This window comes from Micrasema longulum, unplaced genomic scaffold, assembly GCF_059751315.1.
Source record: "Micrasema longulum isolate JH-2025_06_02 unplaced genomic scaffold, ASM5975131v1 h1tg000334l, whole genome shotgun sequence".
Classification (NCBI taxonomy): Eukaryota; Metazoa; Arthropoda; class Insecta; order Trichoptera; family Brachycentridae; genus Micrasema; species Micrasema longulum.
The window spans coordinates 948,297-956,310 of record NW_028277538.1 but is presented as its reverse complement, the minus strand read 5'-3'; positions in this window follow the sequence as shown (position 1 = coordinate 956,310).

The following is an 8,014-nucleotide window of genomic DNA, read 5'->3' as shown; positions in this document are numbered from 1 at the left end:
TTTTGAAAATTACAGATGGTCCCTTCTGCCATCTGACTACCGATTTAACTTCCGTTAAACGTGCCTATCGCGCACATCAAAATGAACACGAAAAAGCATATTCTAGCGAACGTACTACATTACGGAACGAGCAGTCGGTCGGCAGTCGGCAGTCGGCCGTCACGCCCTTTTGGTAGCGAGTTGCGATGACGACATCGGGGATGCCGTCATTCAGCGTCAACATAATATTGTACCAGTGTGAGTGTACACGTACGGGCACCTACCTTTATCATTTATCCGCATCATCAGAATTCGTGATTTAACTCTCTCAATATTCCATTATGCTACATGAATCACTCGAGCCCCTTGGCTATTCTAGAGCTAGATCTAGACATCTAGAGGATTCGCTGATTGATAACATTATGTTCATTGATTGGCTTTTTCACCTCACTCGAAACATAGTAATGCAGTCAGTTTAGTCATAAAAATAATGAGATTAATATAATCGGTACAAAATGAAGTAGGTACCTACTCAAAACGCAAAGCTACGCAAACTGTAGATACACCTACCAATTATTTAATCAATGAAAAAATTCAAAGGTAATATTTTTGTATTCACATGGTCATTTTCCTTTATTGAGGCAATTTACCAAAATACGACGGTGACCTACATCCTATGTATGTACATACCAGGCGCGTGCGGTGAATATTATCAGTGGGGATGCTGACAAAGAATAATCATGGTCTTACTTTTAGTAGGTTGATCTCTATAAATAATCACGTTTGTAAAGTGTGCTCGAGGTATTATATTACGAAAATGATTATATACGGGTATAAGTTTTCCACTATAATAATAATAATGAACAGTACATCGTCTATAAAGTTGCGGAGCGCAGTAGCAGGCACGTCTAACGTCTAGCGGTTAGCGGTGAAGCTGTAGGGTGACCGGGTTAACAGTGAATCAGTGGTACACAGTGAACCACCTTGGATGTCTTGGATGATTCTCCTAACGAAGAAGAGTGCTTTTGTTTGGTATGCATGAAAACGTAATTAACCAGTCGTCCCGGAGAAGAGTGGTTACAATGTACTCAATGCAAAAGATGGGCCCACGAAGAATGCACCATATCGGAGGCAAACTATGTATGCCACAATTGTGAATCTGATTGAAAATGTATGCTTCTTATAATATGTCAAATTGTTTGTGTTTCTGATAATTATTAAGTTTGTAATGAACATCTTCCTTCTTTCGTTTTCATTTGATTTGACACTCGCTGTGTTACTTTCTACCCCACTATGTGTTATAACAGACACCGATAGCGGGGTCCAAAGTAACCCGAGACATGTCTCCGAAAATCCTCAATGGTTTCCAAATAATTATAAGCAGGCTACAATATAATACATAAAATAATAGATATGCATAGTTCCCGGGTGTTAAACGAAATTTACTTTTATATCAACGGGTTTGCCACAATTCGTGCAAATGTAAAAAGTGTTGCTTTGGACCCCGCTCTCCCCTACATTGTACATCTACACATTATAACTGAAAACAACTCCATATTTTTGGTTGATTTCGCGATGTTTTATAGTATGTATTTAATAGTGACCTTGCATAACTTTGCTACGCCTTTTACCTGCTTTTTAGAACAAAGCTACAAAAAAATATTTCAATGAAATTCTTCCGGCGCAGCGCGGCGCGGCGTGCGTGATGGGTAGGTACAAATAATGTGTGAAGTAGGAAGTACAGTAGCGAGCTCTGAAATCTTTCCAGACTGAAAATATCAGTTTTTTCAAATAATATTTTTTGTTGTGATTTCTTAATAGATTTTCAGTCTAAATTATTAAGCAACACTGTTTAAAGATAATATACAAAAAAGTGCCTATTTAGTGACCAAAATTTTTTTTTTCATAATTTTATAGTTTATTTGTAGATTTTCGATATTTTCGCACAAAAATGAAAAATGCTCATATAATTTTTAAAACAAAATATATATTTGAAATAAAATTACATAGGTACACAACACTAACAATTATCAAAAACTAACAAAATCAATACTTTGTTGTTGCTCCTTTTTTTTAAATTACTGCTTCAATACGTTTTGGCATGGATTTCTCCAATTTTTGTATGTAGTCTTGGAAAAAGTTTCCCTTTGACGAAGGCTTCAGTTTATTTATTTCGATTGCCATTTGATGCCGCAAGTTCTCGACGGAGTTCAGGTCAGGACTATTTCCGGGCCAATCCAGTGTTGGAATTCCATGAATTTTCATATATTCTTTGACATAAAACTGATTTTAGTAGTGTTATATTTTTTAAATATTTTTTTGAACATTATAAATAACAGTGTCAGAAAAAAATAATACCTACAGTTCTTGCTCGGTAACACGGTGCAGAGTCATCTTGGAAAATGCACTCAGAAATATAGAAATAGTGCATTTCAGTTGACGGGAATAAATACTCTTCCAATGTTTTTTTATAAACTTCTGCATTCACAGTTCCTTTTGTGAATGCTAATTGCCCCACTCCATAAAAGGAGAAACATCCCTGGACCATTTCTCCAGCAGGATGCTTCACTGTTGATCTAAGACACTCATCGCTTAAACGTTCTCCAGATCTTCGTCTCACGTACTGAATTCCATCCGAACCAAATAAATTAAATTTACTCATCAGAGAAAACAACTCGTTGTCAATCGATTTCAGTCCGTTTTATATTTTTTAGCCCATTCTTAGCGGGCAATGTATATTTTTTTGGTCAGTAGTGGCTTTTTTGCAGGCCTCCTGGGAAAAAATCCGCTCTCCCGGAGTCTTCGGCGTACGGTGTGAACACCCACTTCAGAACGACCAGCCTTTATGAACTCTGTCCTTATATCCACGGCACTTTTGAATCGATTCTGCGAACAGATTTGCTGCAGCAGTCGATCCTCAGCATGTGTTGTTTTTTTTTTTTATGCCCAGTACCTTTTTTTCATTCTAGATTTGCAGAACCTTTATTTTTTTATACAATCTAACACTGCAGTGTGACTGCATCCAATCTGAACTGCTATAGCCCTGGAATTCACTTTTTGCGTCGCCATAGTTAAAATTGTATTTTTTTGTAAAACGCTTGATTGCTTAAATTTTGCCATAATTCACAAAAATATTAATACTTGACGTCAACACGTTGAAAGTCACAATAAAACTGGTCTCATTCCGGTAGAAAAAAAATGAAGAGTGGGGGTAATTAGTTCTTATAACTAATTTATACCCGCACTAGCCCTTTCTAATAGGTGGAAGGATTTCAGTGCTCGCTACTGTAAATAGTAAAGGTAGGCAGGTAGGTTAGGTGTAGTAGGGGTAGCTGTTTTCCGCATTGTCGCTTGTCACGCGAACCTGAAATAAAATGCGGACGTGCCCATACTAAACTTGTGTACAATCTGAAAATTTAAACAGAGTCGCGAGCATTGTACCAATCTTTAAATCTGGTTGAAATTAAATTTGCTTTTAGGCATGTATGCTACATAATATATGTATAATGCATGCATATTGACTTATTTAAAAAAAAATATATATGAAAAAACTGTGCTTAAATTGGTAGTAAGGTAGGTACTAGGCTGGGCGGTAAGGTACTCGGGTGAGCGGTAAAGTAAGCGGTTTAGGAACTAGGAACCCGAGTAGGCTGCGAGCTGCAAGATACTCGGGTGGGCGGTTAGATACCCGAGTCGGCTGCTAAATACTCGGGTGGTCGGCGAGTACTCGATGGGCCGTAAGGTATTCGGGTAGACACTCAGACACCCGAGAAGGATGTAGGATACTCGGGTGGTCGGGTGGTGGGCGGGTACCACCCGGTGGATGGTAAGGTACTCGGGTAGGCGGCAAGGCGCTCGGGTAGGCGGCAAGGCGCTCGGGCGGGCGGTAACAAGGCACTCGAGTGGACGGTTAGTACTCGAGTAGGCGGCACGGTACTCGGTGGCCGGCAAGCTACTCGGGTGGGCGGCAAGATATATGAATATACCTAACTAGAATATGTCCATTTACTTCTTTGTGCTTTTTTAAATTAAAAAACCATTGCAGGATATACAGGCTTTAAAAATGTAATAAAATAGAACTGTATTTATAAAATTACTGGATAAAATGGGCGCCTTCTTACGTCTATGGCGTTAATTTCCAAACCAATCTACCCGCTCGATGTGCGAATTTGTTTGTGAATTTTTTTGTTACATTATATCTTACATTTTTTCTAAAATCTTTATAAAATTTACCATAAACTCTGCCATAAACAGTATACTTTTTACAAAAAAGTCCACGTTGAATTTATTCCGCGAACTGCCACTAGGTATCGAAATAGGTAGGTACTAGGTACCTACCTAATGACAATGGTGGTGATTTTATTACTGGAACTTATCCCTAAATCTGTATCTAAAAGGCAATGTTCGAATGGTTTTCCTCGATAACTACCGGACTGATTTACGTGCGGTTTTCAGATAAATGTACATATTTGCCACGAGAAGGTTAGCTCATAAAATCTAGAATTTATTAACTACAAAAAAGTTAGGAGCGTAAATGTTTTTTTTATCCATCATCAGGGTTGCATTCGCCGAGAATGCGCGTACACTAAAAATGGATGGATGTTATTTTTTTCTGCATAAAAAAGTTTGTTTTTGAATGTTTATAGACAGCATTCGTTTATTATGGATCCAAATAAGATTACTTCATTGAATTTCTTATAATTTCTACTAATTTATTTCTTTTTACTGGATTTTTGATTATACTAAAATAATATAATTTGAGATTCTATACATTTTTGAAAATCACATAGAATATTTTATGTTTCGGAATTCAAACATAAACAAGTACTTAGGTACCTACTTAAATTAAATATCTACTATTTTTAGATTTGGAATACAATCATAAACAAGTATCTACTTACCAATGAAAAGTTACAACATCTTTTTTACGTTTATCCGAACGGTTTTTAATTAAGATTTTTTAATAAAGTTTTGGAAGTATACTTAATTATGTTTTATCTTAAGATGAAACGCGGTCCGACTTTTCTTCATACAAACGTATTCACGTGTTTTTTCTCTGAATTATGGCACTAGAGAAATGTTTTTTTTACAATAACAATAACAACAACAAACTTTCACGCCGTTTCCAGTAAGGGTAGGCAGAGAGGATAGAACACTACATAACTCTATCTTTGCATTCAGATCTCGCTTCCTCTACATTCATAGATCTTCTCATGCACGCGCGCCGATTATTCCGACTTTTACCATGTCTATCTTCAAGTATTTGTTGAATTTGGTTATGCCATGTCTTTCTCTGTCTTTTTCTATTTCTGCATCCATGAATATTCGCATTGTAAATATTTTCAGCCGTTCTATCGTTGTCTATTCGCTCTACATGTCCAAACCAGGGCAGAGCTCTTCTGTACACATTATAGATATTGACCATACGTGTCCGTAGATTGTTTCGTTTTTAAAAAAAATGTTTACTATGGGAACTAGAACCATCCAAACCAGTAAAAAGCACTGTTTTATCTGCTATCTTCGGGCGAACAGCGCACGGTATACAAATTCTAAACAAAAGATCTGACATGCAGTTGTCTTTTTCGCACAGTATCAGGGAGGCATCTGCAAGACAGTGACAGGAAAACAATGTTTGAACACCTATTTATCAAAATTCTCTGTCCTCACAATTTATTTAAACCGAAACACAAACATAATATTGTATACATGCTTATCTAATTTGGACTAAATTCAATAACTGATACCAAACTTTCGGTTGTGTTCATTTAATCTATTTAGCAAGAACTTAAATCTAGCAATAGCAAAGCATTGCCGGGTTTAACTCGTACAATATATAATGAAAAATATCTTACATTTATCGTTATCTTTATTTATTTGGAAGTTCAACAAGGATGCATAAAATACATATCACATTGGTACTCGTATCATTCTTCGTATATTATATCCTCCCAGAGGCTCAACTTATACGGGTTTATTTGCCCATTGTCAAAATTCTTGACTTAAGCTACTGACAGCACAAAATGTAAACAGGAAATGATCTGAAAACCTTTGTCTATATCATGCAACAAGAAAAACTTACCTTTGTCTTTGCCATCGAGCAGTATATTAAAAATCGCTAAGTCGTAATTGGCCCGCAACAAATTAAACCCGCACTTTGACAGGTTCTGACAAGCCACTGAGTAAAGTTAGTGACAAAAGCTACTGAGTGGAGTTAGAGGGACATAAATCTACTTTCCTCCCCAAAATCAAATGGAGATATATTTTTTCAAAGGTTGAGCATAGATAAGACTCAGTGGGCAAAATATCCATTAAGGGCAAAATTGGACGGTTTCGCGGTACACAAAAATTAAGATTAGACATTTGATTTCGGAAACACAGCAATACTGTTTTGAAAAAAATGCTTTTGTTTTTAAAACTCTAAAATCTCGATTTGTTGAATGCGGTTTGTGACATTACGACGCCGACTACACAACGCGTTTATTCAAAATGAAGATGAAGTACCCATTTAGGGCCTCAAGTCCACAATAACTGGGAAAATCAGAATAGGAAAGTAGGTACCTATCACTTTTCTTTACAATTTGAAAATAATAAGGAACTGAAATACTGCCGAGAAAAAAATAAAGAAAACTGTTCATTGGCCACGCCCCTAGTACGTGACGATTCTCTTAAATTTTGAACATTTAACCGTTTAAATTTAAATTCTCAAGGCCAAACATGTCGCATTTTTGTAGATATATTTTTGAACAATTTCATTTTAAAGTTATGTATGAAAACATTTCTCCTCAATATCCATATTGATTTCGAAAATACAATTAATTTTTCTAAATCAATTTCAAATATTTTTATCGGTATTCATAGTTTGTGAGATTTCCCTAGTCCGCTCGAATATTTTGAAGCTCAGATCTATGCTCTGACACTCAACGGGTATCAAAATTAACAGTGCGAATCTTGTTTTTTTTTTTCAAAAAACCGTTGAATGTGTAGGTACGTATGACAGCCTTCATTTTAAATGCTTGCATCCTATTAGCAGCAACCGAATTAGTCTCACGCCCACAAACAAGGGAAAACCAAAAATAACATTGGGCAAATTTTAAACATATTCATGCACACATATCGATGAGGTTTTGGATAAGGGAACCAGTCGGATCATACGTACCTACTGTCAAGATACTAGATAGTTATATATATATATAAGTCCACTTATATTCTCTAAGCATTGTCACATACATTCTCACACACACAAACATATACAATCATACACCAAAATAAACTCCCCCTCCAATCAATATATTTTGTATATTTTTTTAATGTAATTTCATGACATTCTATATGTAAATTATTATCGATGTTGTAATTTTTTTTAATGCGTTTTGTATTTTTATGGGAAATATAAATGTTGTATTTCAAAGTGAAATATTAAAATACCATCCTTTCAATGGATTTTCAGTCTCTTGCTTACATATTTAAACTCTACTTACATACTCTGTCTCTACTCCCGTGAGCCAAGTCTGCGTCTCCGTAGTTCAGACATGTGCTACCAATGAACTGCCAGCACATCCACACGTATAGGACTGCAAGAACCTGATGCCTTGAATAAAGTAAGCAAGCGTGGTCAGGAGGCAACCTTAATATATGGCCCATTCAGCCGTATCGCTGCGGTTTTAGGCTGTAGTGAGGTGCCACGATTCACATCCGTAGAGGAAAATAGGTGCTAAGCGGGCATTGTATAGGCAACATTTAGTTTTCACCGAGTCAACTTCTGATCTATAGACAGCTTTCATACAGTTAAATATGGCCTCTTTCATTTTCCGTTATGTACACTCTCGGGTATTTAAAACTCTCGACCCTTTCGGTGGCTTGGTCTGACAAAGTCGGGGAATATAAGACATCTAGGTACAAAATGTTACATATAGCATTGGCTTTTCTAACATTTATTTTCAAACCAATGCTTGCGGAGTACCTATTTAGCCTATCAATAATTACTCCAAAGCCCTCGACTGAGTCATCAAAAATGACCACATGAGCAGTTATTTTT